The sequence below is a fragment of the Protopterus annectens genome, chromosome 1.part2, assembly GCF_019279795.1.
Source record: "Protopterus annectens isolate FY-2018-M chromosome 1.part2, PAN1.0, whole genome shotgun sequence".
Taxonomy (NCBI): Eukaryota; Metazoa; Chordata; order Ceratodontiformes; family Protopteridae; genus Protopterus; species Protopterus annectens.
This window is the reverse complement of record NC_056727.1, coordinates 472,923,764-472,943,551: the sequence shown is the minus strand read 5'-3', so window position 1 is coordinate 472,943,551 and position 19,788 is coordinate 472,923,764. Positions and strand designations below refer to the sequence as shown.

Below are 19,788 nucleotides of genomic sequence, written 5' to 3'. Positions count from 1 at the left end.
TTTGCCACTGCAGTCTTACAGGGCATCCTGGCTCCTCCTAGTTCCACCTAGTGCCTACCACCCCTTTTTTAGCTTTGGGATTCTGCCCATCTGTTATGACTGCAGCTGTATGCACGATGAACATAGTACAGTTTTGTACCTACCATAAATGTAGATGTTCGAGTGCTAATACAGCTGCAATCCAGGTTTCCCTCCCTCCTTCCCCTCTTGGGACAGGCCTAATGGCTAACACCTCCTCATACAACCTGATTGGGGTATTCTTTTATGGTGTATTTGCTTGCAACTACTGTTTTTTGATTATATTGCATTGCATTATTACATAAATTTATGTACTGCCTTCCTTCTGGGGGCACCTGACATCTGGGGCAAGAAAAACTGAAGAAAATGGCGTCAGCTGGTTCTTTTATACCCCTGTCGCACTGACGTCAGGGAAGAAGCGACGACATCCGACGCCGGACCTAGACTTTGGAATTCGGCCGACCAAGGACCCGCCTGACGGCAGGAAAACCCCATCTGTTATGACTGCAGCTGTATTAGCACTCGAACATCTACATTTATGGTAGGTACAAAACTGTACTTTTCCTTTCTACAAATCCCTAAACAGGAATTTGAAAAGTCAGGGGTTGTTGATGTTGGGCCCATACAGATTTTAGGTACCACTGAATCTTTCTCGTTTGGAGTCTGGCTTGAGAACGCATGAATGTCGCAGATGCTATGAATCCTAAAATCCTGAGAAGTTCCCTTGCTGAAGTTCTTCATTGAGTGGAAGAACAGAGAACTAGGTCTATAGATCTGCAGTTTTCTGTGGGAGAAAAGCTCTTTTAAGGGATGCATCCAGAAGCTTCACAGGAGAATACAAGTCTGCTGAATGGAATTAAGAAAGATTTTTGAATGTTGTTCCGTAAACCCAGTCTGAGAAGATCTGTTATCCAACTAAGAGATTCCTGATACTTTGAAAAAGAGAGCTAAGATATGCAAGTCATCTAAATAAGGAAAATGTGAATACTTTGCGATCTATTGTAGGTTATTACTGGAGCTAAACACTTTATAAACATGCTTGGACCATTAATAACTTCGGGGGTAATACAGGAAACTGACGGTGTAACCCAGACACAGAAAATTAAAAAAAAAAAAAAAAAAAAAAAGCTTGAAATTTGTGGCTGTTGGAATGTTATGATAAACATCCTTTAAGTCTAGAGTTACCAAAAAACTGAAAATGATGTATGAGAGTTAGGTTGTAGAAATAACATTTTGAATTTTGGAATGTTCACAGACTAGTTGAAAAAGAAAAGCTCTAGAACTGGTCTCTATGAAACTGCTTTCTTTTTGACCAGAAACATTCCTCAATAAAACTCTTTTCCTAAGAGAGAAGAGAGGAACTTGTTCTTTTGATGCTGAAGTTGGGGTAGGGGAGGCTATATAGAGGTTTGATCTGGTGAATGAGGAGGAATCCCCTGAAAAGGGGGTTAGGACTCCCAAGTGCAATCTATAGCCCTGATGGGAAACCCCCAGAATTCATTTGTTTGACATCTTTTGCCAAAGAGGAAAATGGAGAGCTAGATTTCTGGTGAAGCCTAAAAAGTTGCCAAGGCGAGAAAATTACTTTTTGTAGACAGTCATTCAGACAACTTGGACCATCCTTGTTTCAGGGCGGCCCCACTTCTTTCTTGAGCCTCCTTGCCATTGCCATTGTTTTCTGAAAGTCTGCTTGCCTGAAGTGTGCTGGTGTTGCCTATTTTTGCTTTTTATAAAAGATCTTGTAATAGATATGAAACCTTTAACAAGCTTGGAGAAGGAAGGCTGAAAATCAGAGCCACCACTTTTATCAGATTTCTTCTCACATTTTGTCAGGACTTAAGCAGCAGAATCTCCAATTAAAACTTTCTATCAAGGGGAGAATTAAAAATTTCAGCATTTACATCTTCAGGCAAATTTTGAAAATGTAACCATGCAAATCTTATAACACACCTGGTAGCTGCTGCTCTGAAAGAGGTATCAACTGAATCATGAGAGCATGGTTACCCAAAAAACAAATGAAATAAGGAATTTAATTAACCCTTAAAAGAAGAAAGAGTGGTAGTTATGCTCCTCATATTCTGAAAAGGTGCATGCAAAAACTTTAATATGTGAGCTTGACAGTTAATCCTAAAAGAGTGGCAGAGGAATGCATATTTTCCCCAGGTCTATTGAAAGCTTTCCCATTCTTGTCAGAGGGAGAGATTAGCATTTACAAAGTGTTTAGCTAAAAAAGGATTTGGGAGAGAAATCACTGTCAGGTCAGATCTGGTATTAGAAGATATGAATTTTTAAGACTGAGGAATCTCATATAATCTAGCTGCCTTTTTAAGGACTGAATGCTGGCTGTCAGATGTGCTCCAGGCTGTAATAGAAACATCCTCCAAAGCTGAAAGAACAGGAGGAATTTCACTAGGATGAGGAAAGTCCAGTTGTAATAAGTTTTTTTTTTCAAAGAAATTGGAGTGTCGTCTTGTTACCGTTGAAAGTGTTGATTTATTCTAGAAGTGGTTTTAGAAAAGGAAAATTCTTCAGATGGAAAATCAGAAGTTCTCTAATCAGAATCTGTAGCCTGAGAAGATGTAACAGAAGTTATTTTCTTCAAATCCATTCCCAGTTTATCAATCAGGGAATCTATAAAAACAGAAAAGAAAATTATCTTATGAAAGGAACTAGAACGTGTATAGTTAAGAGCATATGCTAAGCCCAATAAATCTTCACTCACCAAGGTAAGAGAGCTGGGAAGGTAAATGTTTTACTTCCTGTATTTTTTTTTTTTTAACAAGGAAAATCCATAGAAACAGTCAGACTCCTGTCAGATATCACCTCTGGAAACAGGTATGCCAGGCAGAGAGGCATTCCCTATTCCTTTCTCCGAGATCAACAAGAGTGGTTCTTCCATGTCACAGGAGACACTCCCAAAAGACACAGAGGACATGTCTAACCACTGGTGCATGCTGGCAGAATGGACTATATCAGAGGAAACCAGGAAAGGTTATGAGTGGTATGAGGAACATAAAATGGCCACTGCAGGGTCACCCATCGGTGGAGAAGCTAAGTAAGCAGCCTTCTGCACTGGTAAAGGCTGAGTTGTACTCTTTTTCTTGCATCCAGAGGAAGGAAGAACCAAGGAACTGATAAGCTGTTCGATGGCTAAGGCAATAAAGAAGCCTGAAATACGGTAAAAAATGTCAGCAATTGTCAGTAAAAGCCAAGTACCAAAATAAAATGTTTTTGTAAAAATAATACACAGTGACAAGTACAAAACACATGAGCACTCACCTCTGATAGTCATTTACCAAATAAGAATTTGTAAAAGGTGAAGTAAACTTACCTAAAAGTTTGCACTAAAAACAAAAAAGTAAAAGCACAGAAATTAAACTGACAAAAGCATCTTCTGACAGTCCCAAGGGACAATAAACCTAGCAAAAATTGAACAGTTCTTTTCTTCAAGTACTGTTACTGATAAGTTTTTTCACAACACACTAAATGTGGAAGGTTTTTCCCCCCAAGAGAGCTTATCTGCCCAGCTATGGAGAAGTACTAGCTGACCATTGATCCTCTAAAACCTACAAGAGGCGCTGTCTTCGGCATCAGGAAAGATATGAAGGGCTTGGTGTCCAGACCACTGATTTTTATCCACAGCCAGCTTGAGCTATCAATGATCTGGGACCGTGGCAGGTGCCCTTAAGCTTTGGGAAAGCTGGACTGCCATTATATCCTATGTAAGATGTAACCCATATACCTTAAGCTACTTCAGCAGTGATCTAATGATGAACATCAATTGTTCTTTCTCATACCAAGCTGGAAATGGCACTAAGAACACTTCAGTGACCATAAGCAGTATATGCAACAAATAACCACATTCTGTAGAGATTTTTCAGTATCCAGCAATCTGTTAAAAAATCCAGTCCATTCTGCCATTGTGGTTTTTATAAAGTTTAAGCTGTCAAATCTTTCATCACCCCCCCCCCCAAATCTCTCTCAAGATAATTTCTCTGTCTTGTTTTATCTTAGAGTAAGCAACTTCTGCTTAAACTATTTCAGTGCTTGATTCTGGCATGTACCCACTTTCATAAGGAGGGCTAGACCAGTTAGTTGCAGGATAATTTTTGAGGATACCCATCCACTCCGTCTGGTTCTGTTTATGAATGATTATAATGTATTCCATTGCATAACCTGCAGATGCTGTATTTTCCAGAGAAGGGAGAGGTGCTGCCATAATGAATCTGTCTGTCCTTCATGTTCTGTTTATCTGCTGATACAGATTTGTGTCCCTGGTTCTAATGTTTGCTAAACATTTAGACGTGTTCAGATGTTGATGATCAAGGACAACAGTTTCTGTAATGGTGCAGTAAGTAAGGCTTAAATGGCCCCTCCCAAAAATCTTTTAAGAGATTGAATAAAGGAATATGACTTCTAGCCTGTGTTGGTAGCTTGGGGTCTTTAAGCCTGACATTTTTTTAGAAGCCTCTGAGGCTTCTGTTTGATATGTGAAGTCATGGGCATCCTGAAGGGGGCTTTCTAATCAGGGGTATATATAAGGGAACAATGACATCTTTAGATATGGCTAATGTACCCTTGGCTATTAGTAGTGCTAAGTAGTAGGATTTTCTGACTACAGTTGACATATGATGATTAATGGAAAGGTAACTGTCAACCCAGGAGCCCAGAGTCCTGGATTACATTTTCATTTAGTAACAGAGTATTGTCTCTACTATATGTTGTGGGTAGGGATTGTTTGCCAAACAAAGTAATACTGCAATTTTACAGGTTTAATTTGAGCCTATTTTCAAAACACCAGCTATTAACTACTGTAAGTTCTTTCTGAAAGGTTCAGGTATCATAGGTGGTCTTGACAAAACACCCCATGCAGTCGTTTGCAAACTTAGTTGGAGGTCCTTGTTCTCAGTTTGGAGATCAAACTCAAGAAAGAAAGGCACCCCAGTAAAAGAGCCATTGGGAACTTCGCTAATTGCCTTCATACTTTCTGATGAGGCAACTGTTACATGATCTATCTGGGTTTTGTCTTTTATCCAGTTTGCTATCAGTTTATGATCTCATCTGCAAGGGCTCTGACTGTTAGCAGGGAACTTAAAGACCTCTTAGCATAGCGTGTACAGGTGTTAAAGACATATTTTTCACAATTCACACACAGAAAGGAGAGTCTGGTCACTGTGAATGAAAATATTTTTTGGATAAATATCTACATGACAAAAAGTGTCCTGTTAAAAAAATGGAGATGTATAGAGCCTAATTTTGGGCGCACATGTTCAGAAAGAATGGTGTGCACTTGTCAAGATCAGGGAAAATAATTTTTGTAGCAGATATTTTGCAGTATTTGACAAACACAAGTCAGGATTTTTGCCAGGTCAAAAATTTAACAGTTCACAGATAGCAACATGTGATGCATCCCTGATGGTTGTTAATGCTAGGAGCATTAATAATATAGCAAATTTTCCAATAAAAAAACTTTATTCCCACAGAATTGATAATATTGTTTGTGAGTTATGGTTAAAGAACGACTGGAAACCAGTTTTCTCAGGGTTTAAATGCTTTTACTGTAACAGACATTCTAGCAAAAAATCAGGTGGAGGTATTATGATACGGATTAAAGGTAGTTATGAGACATGTAATTATTGCATGTTCAATAACATCAATACTATAGATTGTGTACGTGTGACAATAAAAGCAACCCTGGAACATGTAACAATTGTTGGAGTGTATGGACCACCAAAGTCAAATGCTGAAGACCTAGAGGAATTCCTACATTTTTTGCATGCAACACAGGAGGGAAGAATAATAGTGGTTGGGGACTTAGTTACCAGAAAAGGACTGTAATAATAATTCAACATCATTAGTAAAGAAATTATTCACAAAGTATGTTCAGGAGCAACAGTTACTTCAGATTGTAAACAAGCAAAAAAAAAAAAAAGCCTCACAGGGAATGGACCATACTAGACATTATTTTCCTAAATAAATTGCTTTTATTTCACATCAAGTTTGTACCACTGTTGATGTGCAGTGTTCATGGGGTTGTAAATGTCATTTTGTTTCCAGATAATTCTGCCAAACAGAAATCTAAACCAATGTGCATAAAATTAATAATAGATTATGTGGAAGCAAAACAGTCAGTATGCAATACTAATTGGAGTGATACATTCAGTAAAAAAACTGCAGAAGGAATATGGAAAGGTTTGAAAGAGAAATTGTTTGAATGGAAAATAAAAAAAAAATGTTTAACATCAGGATCTAGTTGCACAATGTTAGGTGATATATTTCTATAACAGCAAGTTACTTGATTAAGGTGAGAGACAAAACATATAACAAGTGGAAAAGAGGTTGACCTACAACTTTGAAAACTGAAGTCAAGCTTGACAGACGAATTAAATGCAGCATGAGATAATATCAAGAAAAACGTGAAGAAAATGTATATAGTAATATTGAGCATAAGAAACCATTTTGTAGATACGCAAGATATGGAAGGAGTAAAAACATACAAACTGAATAAACTGTGTGTATTCTAACTATATGTAGATTCTAAAAATTTTCAGACACAACAGATTATAGACATATTTACAAAATCCTATGCAAAGTGCTTTGGCTCCACGAAGAAGGTGATAAATGGTCCTAGTGACATCCAGGTAACCTCATATACTGAAATCAAATTAGACTATATTGAAAAAGAGCTATGCAAACTGGATCTAAACAAAGCACAGAAGGAAACAGAATTGGTGGTAATGACGTGAGAACACTTCAGCAAGAACTTACAGTACAATTATATATATAATTACTAGGTTGCATAAATATGAAGAGATTCCTCAAGATTGGAGACATGCACTTGTTAAACCCATTTTTAAGGTAAAGGCAAACAGGAAAAACCCAGAGTCACACAGATCCATAAGTTTACTTTTATGTTGTATAAAATAATGGAGAAGGTAATATTGGATAATATATTGTCAGAATTGGAAAGGTTGAGACTTGAAACCATATATCAGCATGCATATGTTGAAAATAGATGTATTGCCACCTGTGAAATGATGTTTTGTTACAATATAACAACAGCTATGAATGAAAAATCATGCTGTGATGTAATTTGTATAGATTTAACTTAAGCATTTGACAGGGTTATACACAAAACACTGATCAATAAATTAGAAAAACTAGGTATTGATGTACTCTTGATAAAATGGATAGCTGCATGGCTTAGAAATAGGACATGGTAAGTATCATACAGCAACTGGACAGGTGAAATTCGAGATTACAGTCCAGGTGTCCCACGGGGCTCTGGCCTAGTCCACTATTTGTTTAGATTGTATCTTTTAGATTATCTTTTTTATCTGAGGTACTTTGCATTCTGTATACAGATGACTTGAAAGTGGGTAAAATGAATGTGTGTTACAGATAAGATATGTCTGCAAAAGAACTTGACTAAGTTGACAATTTGGGCAGAGGAGAATAATATGCTGATAAATAGATAAAAAACTAAACATATGAGATTTGTGAGACATAAATTGAAATATGAATATTTAGAACAATACACAGTGATTGAAACTGTAGATTCATTTAAGGACCTGGGTATATGGGTAAATCCAGCTTTGAGTTTTTCTAATCATAGCAACCAATTGGTTGATGATAGTTCTGGAGCTACAGATTGTACAAAAAGTTTTATAAAGTCCAGGAAATCAGAAATAATGAAGTAATTGTTAGTTATTAGACCCAAACTTGAGTATGGAATAGCAGCATGGAAACCTTGTAAGAAAGCAAGCATGAGTAAACTTGACACAGTGCAGTGAAAATATACCAAGGGCATCCATGGATGTGAAAATTTATGTTATTATGAAAGATTAAAATAGCTAAACTTGTACAGCGTCTCATATATATATATGTATGTGTATATATATATATATATATATATATATATATGTGTGTATATATATATATATATATATATATATATATATATATATATATATATATATATATATATATATATATATATATATATATACACACACACACACACACACACATTTAAGAGGAGATCTTATTCGGGTATATTGGGCATTTAAAGATAACTACATCTGGGAATTTTTGGGGTTACCAAAAGTAGAGAATCATTAAACCTACGTAGAGGATTCTATAGGAATGAAAAGTGTACTAACTGGTTCTCTGAGAGATGATACATGGAATAGACTACCAAATTATATTAAAGCAAAAACTACTTTAGCTTTTTTTAAGAACAGCCTGGACAGTTATTATGGGAAAAGCTGTTTTGATATATTGGCAGGCTAGAAGGGCATAAATCCCCATACTTGAAATATTTATATGTATGTATGCATCTAATCATGTAAGGATGCGTATTTAAAGCATTGGGCTACTTCTGATGCTTACATGATGTTGGATGTCATCCACTTTGAGTATGTCAATAAATGCTGTGTGAACAGCATTTCTACTATCAACAGTCTGCATCACTGTTTTTCAGTGACGTTAACTAGATTTTATTGGCAGGAGCTCCCCTTGATGAAGCCAAAGTATTGAGGGTGTAGTCAAATGAGATTTTTTTTATATCACAATTGATGTGATCAGTTGTGATAGCTGTGCAGGTCAGGCATGTAAGACTGATGGAACTGTGATTACTGATTCTTGCTGTGAGACCACCTTTGTGTAGGAGCATCACTACTGTAGTGTGATATAGTTTGAGAAAAAATCCTGTGTGCAAGCCTAGGTTAAATAATTTGAGGAGAGTTTTGGTGAAGACATGTTTGGAGTTGTTAAATTTCCAGGTATGTTGTTAGGTCCCATGGGTGAAGTATCTGTGGTCTTTGGTAGTACCTTCAGAACATGTTCCATAGTGATAATGGGGTTGTAAGGGATTCTTTGATATGTGGATTTTGGCGAGAGATTTTGGAGGTGAAGTTTACACTAAACTTAATTGCTAGCATATTGGCGATGTCTGGGTTGGAGTGGGTGATCCCATTTAGGTTAAGTTCCATCACTTTCTTTAATTTCATAGCACAACTAAAGAAGAACTTGTGATAATCCCTGACTTCAGAAACTAGTCTAAGTTCAGTAGCTGCTTTGAGTCCTAATAGCACTTTTTTCAGTTCTTGATAATATTTATATACAATCCTTGTTGTGAGGAATTTTTGATTTGCTGTATAATTTGAGTTTTTTTTTTCTTTTGTTGTAAGATTTACTTGATTGGTGTACTACCAGGTGGTTTGTTTTTACATTTCCCATTGTAGTTTGGTCTGGTTGGGGATGCTAATTTTATACTTTTGTTTAAGTGGCTGTAGAAGTCCTTTGTAAATCCATGTGCTATGTTAGTTTCCAAGCCAGTGCTGTCATAGATGAATTTTAAATTTTTCTCTAATTATATGAGGTTTGTTCATTCAAAGTTCCTTAAATTCAAAGATGCTTATTTCAGAGGCTTAGGAAATTTTGAAGGCAAATGTCACAAGTTTATGGTCCAACTTAATTGGAGACAGATAAATCAGGGAATAGTAAGTACAGAAGCTATACTCTTGAATATCAGATCTGGAGTATTATGTCCTGTGGTGGGTTTAACTATATCTTCAATGACTTCTTGCTAATTGAGTCCAAACACGTCTGGGAACACCCTACACTGGAGAAGTACAAGTGCTACACTTAAATTATGGAATTCTCATTAATAGAGCGTTAACTGGACTCTAGTATGTTTGCCTGCAGAAATGGAGAGTATCTTGTAGCAGGCTGTCATTTGGTGTTTTTTCTTACTTATGTTGATCTGGAGTGTTGAGTTTTATTTGTGGGTCTGTGGGAATCTGTCTGGAGGTGATATGATCCTTGACAAATATGGAAACATTTACTATGAGGTCTGAAAGCATAATAGGCAAAAAAAAAAACTCTTGTTTTGGTGGGACACTTTCTTTACATTTAAATCAAGTATCAGTAACTATGCAGCCATGGATATGTTCGGATGGAGCAGAGTCTCATTCTCAGACAATTGGTTGTTGAGAATTTTGACATTGAGAAGAGCCATCTTGATACGACCCATAATGGGTTTAATGAATTTCCTTTTTTGGTGTTTGATATCTGTCAAAGAAAAAATATACTCTAAAAATGATCAAAACACGGTAGGTTCAGGTTAAGGCACTTTAATCTTGCAACAAGGAGACAAAAACGTGCTAATACAGAGTTTGTCTAACTAGAAACAGGAAATGCTTACATTTTTATACACTTTCTAATAAGACATTGCCTACCAAGCTTATGTAGTAAATCACAGGTTTTGTCATCATCATTTACTAATAATTGCTTTCATAAAATTCTGCTGATTTATCAATTTTTGTGAGAAACTTCCTAAGGAAAACAATGTGGCCTTGGCTACCACCAGTTAGATACATGCAGTGTTACCATTCAAGGTACTATGGCTAATTCAAGCACAAAGCAAGCAGTTCATTTCTCTAACTATCCTTTGTCTACATTATCTCTAAACTTCTGCAGCTGCACATGTTCTCATACTTCGAACCGAGCTGATTGTTTAAAATCATTACATTTACAGGATATAGCATTGTTCATTCATTCTCTCCTCACCTAGCAGATAACCACCTGCTTCTCAAGTAAATTTCCAAAAGGCATAAACACGAATATTGCTGTGCTAGCAATTACTAGGTCAGAGGGCATCTTGCAAGTTTCAGAAAGCACACTGCAGTTTCAAAAAGCATCTTTTCAGTCTCATATGAAACTCAACTATATATAAAAACCGTGCATATAAAATAGAATGAAAAACGTGTTAACTTATTTGGTTTCTAATTGGCATTAAGTATACACACATTAATACATATTTTTCTGACATTTCCCCCCTGTTAATACTTTTTAATTCTATTTTCAAAAAGAATAAACAGTTTGCTTCTTTTCCTAACCGCTTTCATTCAGGATTTGCAGTTAAGAAAGTCATTCGGATCAAAACTTTATGAAAGTGTTTCACATTCTAGCAGTTCTTCAAATTCAGTACTTTGATACATAGTCTCAGAAACTGATATATCTATAAACTCTTTGAATAATTTTTTTTATGCAGGGGATACCACAACAAACACAAGCTCCTATCAGGAGTAATCCCACACAAATGGCAATCAAGATGTTCATTAGGATGGAACCCCACCCCCCAAACAAATTCTGGAAAAAGTCCGTCAGAGGGTTTGGGCCTGGCTTGGTCATGGCCGACACTTGCTGTATCACCTCAAGGTGGTCATTAATTTTGTGCTGATGATCTGGTATATACGCACAGCATTCTTCTTTGATTAAAGCGCACGTACCACCCCTCGCCGCTAGGGTGAAGTCAAGAGCCATTCGGTTCTGGATCACTACAGTTCTCATAGCATTTCAGTTCATCAGTTATCAGTTCAAGAGCAGAGAAAGTTGCATTACTCATTACTTCGAGAAGTTTAGACAGTTTTCGCAGCTCCCAAATCGATTTAATTGCGCCATATGCAGGTAATATGCCTGCCCACAATATGACAGCATCACTCAAGTCCATGTGCGTCAGTTTGGTACCCACGGTATGATGGTCTTTCCAGCCCGCCTCGATCTGTCCCACTGGATTTACAGGCTTTTTAACAGCTTTCTTGGCCACATCTCGGGTATTTCGAATATTTCCCTGAGGCAAGACTGCAGTGTGTCGTATGGCCGGGACCAGGTATCTCAAAAAACAACTGCCGGACCAATTCTCAGGTAACCATTTATCTGCTTTTTTACCACACACAAAATAACAATCCTCTACCTTAGTAGTTACTTTGTTACGAAATGACTGCCCTGCATAAAACATTTTCCTATCTATTACAGATAACTGTTTAAAAAGCACAGGATTACGTTGCACTTGGTCAAGAGTCTTATGCATGGATTTAAGAAATGAGTCATAATTTGAACTACAAGTTTCACCCATGTTGTTTACTTTAGTATAACATTTATAATGTGCAGTCACATTACACTTGCTCCAACCCACTTGAATTGTGTCATTCTTGTAAAAACATACAATTCCCTTTTGTGTCACAGGCAAATACAGTGCTACCTTATCATATGCTTTAATAGATACTGTGTCATAGACCAGATTTTCCCAGGTCTCATTGACCCCTAGGGGGGATAGCAGTCATTAATAACCCCCGTATGCTGTTGGTATGGCTGTGCAAATCCAGCAGTTCGAAACATTAAAAAGTCTCAGCATACACACGTGTAATTGCCTGATAAGTGTTAAAGTTCGGGTGCCAGTCTATGTTCGGTTCATCACGTTTAATCAGTTCAACTTTTGTGGCAGGAAAAAGGAAAGGCCACAACAAAAAGAATAATGTTATCAGTATAGCTACCAGAATAATCATGCAAGTTTTCTGAGGTTGTTCAGTGTCTCTGTTTGCTCTATACCTGGTCATTTTGTTCTCGTTGTACAACAGTAACAAGGTTTTTGTCCAGTTCAAAGTTCTTAACCAGTTTACAGTGTGTCAAATGAATACAGGATGGCTCGCTCTGCGATCTTGACTGCAGTGGGTGTCGACAGTAGTACCCGGTACGGCCCTTCCCACTTCGGAGAACTCCAGTTTTTTCTCTTCACTATCTTCACCCAGACCCAAGTGCCTGGGGATACTGCTGCTTCCGATTTCGTTTGCTCTTTATCTGAAACAGAATTTAACTGCAAAAGTTTGTTATTCAAAAATCGCCTCATATACCCTGCAAGTGAACTGTCAGCCTCCTGCTCTGCAGACGTGAGAGATTTCCATTGAGGTGTATAATATGCCCTCCCAAACAAAACTTCAAAAGGAGTTAACCCTTTTGCATTTGGAACAGTTCTCATGCTCAACAGTGCCAGAGGTAAACAGTGCACCCAGTTCTTTTGTGTTTCACTAATCAATTTTCTAAGTTTATTCTTCAACACCCCATTATGCCTCTCTACTAATCCTGCAGATTGGGGTGGTATGCACAATGGTTTTTCAACGATATCCCGAAATAGCGACTAAGTTGTTGTATAGTTTGATTTACAAAGTGTGTGCCATTGTCACTATAAATCTTCTCCGGTATGCCAAATCTAGGAATAATTTCTTTAACAAGGACTTTTGCAACAGTAGCTGCATCTGGATTTTTAGTTGGAAAAGCTTCCACCCACTTGGAAAACATATCTATAATGACAAGGCAGTACTTGTTATTTTCGCATTTGTTCAGTTCTATAAAATCCATACAAATAGTATGAAACTGATACAGTGGTATAGGGAAACTCCCTTGCTTAGGTTTCAATGCCTCTTGTGCATGATGCTTGTTACAAACATGGCATGCTGTACAAAATTGTTTTGTGTAATTAGTAAAGCCATACGTTGTAAACCCTCGATTCACTAACTGTACCATCCCCCCTGTTGAGACATGGCTCTGCCCATGGCTCAACAAAGCTGCATATCTAAACAAGTTAGATGGTAAGATTGGTTTCTTTTCTTTGGAGATGTACAGTCCCTTTTCAAGGATTGCTCCTCGTTTTATCCACTTCTGTTTTTCTACATTTGTAGTAAGTGTCTGTATTGTTTTTAACATTTCTAAATCTAAAATCTCAGATGGTTGTAATTCCTCACTCAAAAGAAAAACTTCTCAAGCTGCTTGTTTTGCAGCTGCATCAGCCCTTGCATTACCTTTTGAAATTCTATCCTGTTGCTTGGTATGAGCTACACATTTGCAAATAGCTACTTTCTGAGGTAACTGAATAGAGTCTAACAGATCTAAAATAAATTGCGCATGGTTAATTGGTTTACCAGTAGATGTTATCATTCCTCTATTTTTCCACTGCTGCGCAAAAACATGTACAGTAGAAAAAGCATACTGACCGTCAGTAAAAATGTTCACTTTCTTACCTTTTGCTAAGGTGCATGCCCTCGTCAAGGCAATCAATTCTGCTGCTTGTGCAGATAAGTTGTGTGGTAAAGACTTTGCTTCTAAAATCTCAATATCAGAAACTACTGCATACCCCACTAGATTCTGTCCTGTAGGACCCCTTCTGCACGAGCCGTCCACATAGTATGTCACCTCAGCATCATCCAAGGGAACATCTGTAAGGTCTTTTCTAGGTAGTGTCTTTTGCTCAATCTCTTGCAGGCAGCAATGTGGTTTGCCATCTGCAGGGGTTGGGAGCAAGGTTGACGGATTCAAAGTTGTGCATCGTTCAATTGTCATATGAGGTTGGCTCAAATGTATAGTCATACAGGAAAGATGTCTAGCAGGAGAAAGATATGCTACTTTTTCTTGCAGTAAAATAATCGCAACTGCATGAGGCACTCTCAGTGTGAGAGGGTGGAACAATACTACTGAGGCTGAAGCCTGCACTGCCATTGCAGCTGCGACTACTGCTTGTACACAGTGGGGCAAGGATCGCGCCACTGGGTCTAACTGTGATGAATAGTAGGCTATGGGGCGTTGTCTGTCCCCATGCTGTTGTGTTAACACTGATGTCATATAACTTTGCTTACAGTCTACAGTTTGGAAAAATCACTTATGATAGTTTGTTAATCCTAAAACTAAGGAAGAAGCTATCAGTTGTTTCAGTTTGCAGAAAGCTGATTCTGCTTCTGGTGTCCACTGTAATAAATCCTGTGCTGCCATCGGCTTTTTGAATATCAAATTATCGGAGCAGACTCCTAAGCATAGTTTGGTATCCAACTCCGACAAAAGTTAGTAGTTCCCAGGAAGGACATAATTTCCTTCTTGGTAGTTGGTCTAGGTGCTTGTAATATCGCTGTTTTTCTGTCTTCATCTAATATTCTGCCTTCTTTGGATATTACATATCCCAGGTATTTAACCTGTTTTTTCCAAAGTTGCAGTTTGTTTTTGTTTACCTTGTGTCCTTGAGTAGCTAAAAATTGTAATAATGCTATGGTATCCTCTCTGCATTCTTGCTGGGTGGGGGCTGCCAGCAGAATGTTGTCTACATAAAGTAAAATCTGACTACCTTTCGGTGGGATAAATCCCGCCAGGTTACTTGCCATTTCTTGTGTGAATATCGTTGGACTTTCACAATATCCCTGTGGTAGTCTCGTATATGTATACCGTTTCCCCTGAAATGTAAATGCAAACCAATGTTGGCTGTCTGGGTGTATCGGTATCGAGAAAAATGCATTGCTAATATCTACCACAGAAAAATACTTTTGTTGAGGTTTCAAATCATTCAATAAAGTGTGTGGATCTGGCACAGTTGGTGCCCTGGGTATAACTGCGTCATTCACAGCTTGTAAATCATGGACCATACGCCATTCCCCGTTTGCTTTCCTAACAGGAAATAAGGGTCTATTACATGGTGAATCAGGAGATTCTATTAAGACTCCTTCCTTAAGTAAGGCTGCTATTATAGGTTTGATTCCTATTTCTGCATCCTTTCTTAAGGGATACTGTCTTTTTTGAGGTCTAAATGCTGATCTTGGCGTAATAGTAACTGGTCCTGCTGTACGAATAAGTCCTACATCTGTTTTCCCTGTTGACCAGAGTCTCTCTGGTATGTCTCGTAAGGCTTTTTCCTCTAGTAAGAGTACTACTCAGCTGTCCTCACTTGCCTGTGAGTGCACAGCTGGGTGTGTCTGTGTTACCCAATTCAATTTCTGCTTCTGCACTCCTTGTTCAGAGAGCTCTAACTCTGTCTGTTTTTCCCACCTTGTGACTTTTTCTCCTAGGTCTGCCCATTTCAAATTTCTATCTTTAGTTAAGCTTACATGTGGTAATCGATTAGATTTGTAAAGTGCTAAGAATTCCTGGGGCAATGAACAGCTTACTACACTGTTTCCTTCTGTGTCCCAGTACAAATTTCGTAATACTAACCTATTAGCATGGTTTTTAAACAATTCTTGCTCATATTCTTTATCAGGTCCTGGTCTATTACAGTAATATAGAGTACAATGCAACAAATGCTGTTTGTCAGTGTCAAGGGAGGGGGATTTACTGATGGCTACGTTCATCAGTTCTTCGGTTACTGCCCCTGGACCAGTCGTAACTAAGTCCTGGCTGTACCAATAAAATGTTTCACCCTCCGGTCGTACCACAAAAGTATCCATTTGTCGCTGTGCTTCCATACCCTGCATAGTTGGAACTACGGTTATGCCAAATATCTGCATTAATTCCCTGCCCAAGAGATTCACTGGGCATTTTGCAGAAACAACAATTTTGCTTTTCTAGGTCATTCCTGAAACAGGGTCAGTTATTGCTATGTTGTGGGGAGAGTGGCTCCCGATATAGCTGTCCATTAGCTGCTTTCACTAGTATGTAGTCTAGTGATTTTGAATTTTCTGGTAGTTTGGAAGGATGTATCAGGGTCCGTGAAGCCCCTGAGTCGCACAGAAATTTGACTTCCCTCCCCTCTACCAGAAGCATAACTTCCGGTTTTGTGTCTGCCAAGTAGAGCTCTAAGCTCAATAATGCTAAGTCTAAAATTTCATTTTCTTCATCATCTATGAATTCATGTACGTCCTCTATCCCTTCTGTCATATCCTCTACCCCTGCTACCACATTTGCATTTGTCTTTTCCTGTCCATTCTTATCCAGTGATTCTTGACTATCATATAGTCATTCCTCACCTTCCTTATCTTCCGTGGTTACCTTCTTATTTAGCCTGCAATCCCTTGCCAAATGTCCCTTTTTCCCGCATTTGAAACATTCACCCCTTTTCTTTCTCTCTTCAAAGTCTTCTGATCGTTTATCAGATTGATTGTTTCCCTGGGCATTTTTCTTACCCTTCTTCCCAGCTTGTACTACAAAGACTTCTGACCCGTCTTCTACTGCAAATACTTGAGTTTTCTTTTTCTTTTTACTATTAAAATGCCTTTCAGCATGTCTTGCATATTCAAGTAATGACTGTAATCTACTTGTACGATGATCTACCATGTGCTTCGTAATAAAGCTGCTAATGGGAGCAATACTGCCTTTTAAGAATGCATTCTTTAGCTGTTGCTCATATGGGGAATCATGTGTTTGATCTTCAGGTACCTGCATTCCACAATGGTTATTAAAACATTCTAATAATCTGGCATAATATCTATCAACAGTTTCACCTTCTTGTTGTATGCATTGATTAATGCAAGTCCAATCAGCCCTAGGCTTCCATTTCTCAGAAATTCGGTCTGTCAGACCTTTCACTCTGTTGTCCAGTTCTGCGTTACTATGTTGGAGTGGTCTAAGCTCTGCATCACGGGGATTCCAGTTGGCACTGATCATGTGCCAATCTGGACCTACAATTTGTCTAACTACTTTTTCTACTTCTTCTCCATTCAAATGGTAACTTAACCTCATGCCCTGTAAGTCTTATAAGAATTTTCTAAAATTAACTTTTGGATGGGGAATTCCCTCTGTGGCTTTCCGGATGTCTTCCGGTGTCCACGGTCTATATACTAGGAGAGTCGGATCCTGTCCTGCCTGTGGATTTGGTACTTCTGTGAATGGACATATCTCTTCCTCACTCATAGCTTGTGAATTTCTATTTATTTCATATAATTCAATATCCCCTCTCAAGTTGCGTGTTCGAGACCTGGTCTCGATAGGATCCCTGACAAACGGTTTTGATTTTGCAGGAACAGCTGGGTATAGCGGAGGTGGATCAGCTTGTCCACTTGCTTCATATTCTGGTAAAGGATGCAGAGGGGGCAGAGGAGGGGCTGTCGCTATTACCAAGTTATTATCTTCCTTATCTAAGAACATTGCTTTTGAATTTTTAATCTTTTGTTCCCTGCGATTTGCTTCCTCAAGCCATCTGTGTGCCTGAGGAACTCCTAATTGCCGTTGCTTTTTTAGCTGACCTTTCGCGTCTGTTTTAAGTTGTCTGACAAGTTTAATAAGTGAAGATTTATCTAAATTACCATCAAATTTGTATTTATCAACCCATTTTGTATAATACTTAACATTATTGGCACACTGTAATTGCATATATTTTGCATCTTCGGTTAGGGGCGGGTCTCGGGAACTTTTCGTGCACTGATTTCCCATGTTGCCTTAGCTAAGCTAAAAATTGTTACGTAACGCTTCTTATCACGTGGTACCACGATTTTACACCTTTTCACAGTTTATCTAGAATAACTGTCTACCTATTCTGTTTCCCTGATCTATGACAAGACAGCAATCTTTTTGTCCCTGATCTGCACATGCAAATTTCCTTGACAAAACAGTACTGTAACAAGTCCCTGATCTAAAACAGAAAAAATGTAAATTCCTCCTTACCTGACCCTCCGTGAGTTGATCCACCGGAACGTTGACTCGTCCTCCAATCCCAGATCAGAAACAGTGGCTGGCCTCTTTCGAACGACAGTTCAGTCGGACGTCTTTCAAAACAGAAGGGCCGATGTGGCCTCTTCTCCATACGGGTACGTGCCACCGGGCCCAATTCTGACCTTGGCCTAGAGTAAGAGGTACTTTCCGGTCCGAAGGACCAAACTGTCAAAGAAAAATTATACTTTAAAAATGATCAAAACACGGCAGGTTCAGGTTAAGGCACTTTAATCTTGCAGCAAGGAGACAAAAACGTGCTAATACAGAGTTTGTCTAACTAGAAACAGGAAATGCTTACATTTTTATACACTTTCTAATAAGACATTGCCTACCAAGCTGACGTAGTAAATCACAGGTTTTGTCATCATCATTTACTAATAATTGCTTTCATAAAATTCTGCTGATTTATCAATTTTTGTGAGAAACTTCCTAAGGAAAACAACATGGCCTTGGCTACCACCAGTTAGATACATCCACTGTTACCATTCAAGGTACTATGGCTAATTCAAGCACAAAGCAAGCAGTTCATTTCTCTAACAATCCTTTGTCTACATTATCTCTAAACTTCTGCAGCTGCACATGTTCTCATACTTCGAACAGAGCTGATTGTTTAAAATCATTACATTTACAGGCTATAGCATTGTTCATTCATTCTCTCCTCACCTAGCAGATAACCACCTACTTCTCAAGTACATTTCCAAAAGGCATAAACACGAATATTGCTGTGCTAGCAATTACTAGGTCAGAGGGCATCTTGCAAGTTTCAGAAAGCACACTGCAGTTTCAAAAAGCATCTTTTCAGTCTCATATGAAACTCAACTATATATAAAAACAGTGCATATAAAATAGAATGAAAAACGTGTTAACTTATTTGGTTTCTAATTGGCATTAAGCATACACACATTAATACATATTTCTCTGGCAATATCGCCTTCAGATCATGTTCTTTAGTAGTAATAGGAGGTGTAGGGGATTCTGGAATGTGTGAAATGTGAATAAATGTTTTGGTGTGAAGTTTGCACTAAACATGTTTTAGTGTACTGGTGATATCTTCTGGGTGGGATTGGGTGGTACACTTTATGATAAGGTCTGATCATTGTTTGATATTGTTCTTTAGTGTCATAAGCTAAATAAGGACTTGTGGTTATGCAGGAGAGCCTCAAGATCAGACGGTGTTGTTTTTGAGATTTCTGACATTTAGGAGTTGACTTAATGTGGTCTGTGTTGGTGTTTGGGGAATTTACTATGTTGGAATGTCCATTAACTTGATTCTGCTTAAAAAGGCACTGTGGGGGCAGCAAGTGCTTTAGCCAGGATGCCAAATCCTTTTGGATAAGAGGTGCAGGCCATGTCTTGTGATTTAACTATCTGTCATCTCTACTCTTGTTGACACTTACTGGATCCCCTAGAGTGACCACAATTATTCAACCAGTTGTTGAAGTCATTTATCTTTTCTTTGTATCTAAGCATCACTTTTTGTGTTGGAAGGATCAGAGTCTTAGCTGCACTTGGCACATCATGGAAAGT

At 38.2% G+C, this 19,788-nt stretch overlaps 1 protein-coding gene across 1 annotated transcript in view; it reads left to right on the top strand.

Annotated features, from left to right (window-relative positions):
* RALGAPA2 (Ral GTPase activating protein catalytic subunit alpha 2) overlaps positions 1 to 19,788 on the top strand; it is a 4,189,194-nt gene that overhangs the window by 1,406,404 nt on the left and 2,763,002 nt on the right. The window lies entirely within an intron of this gene.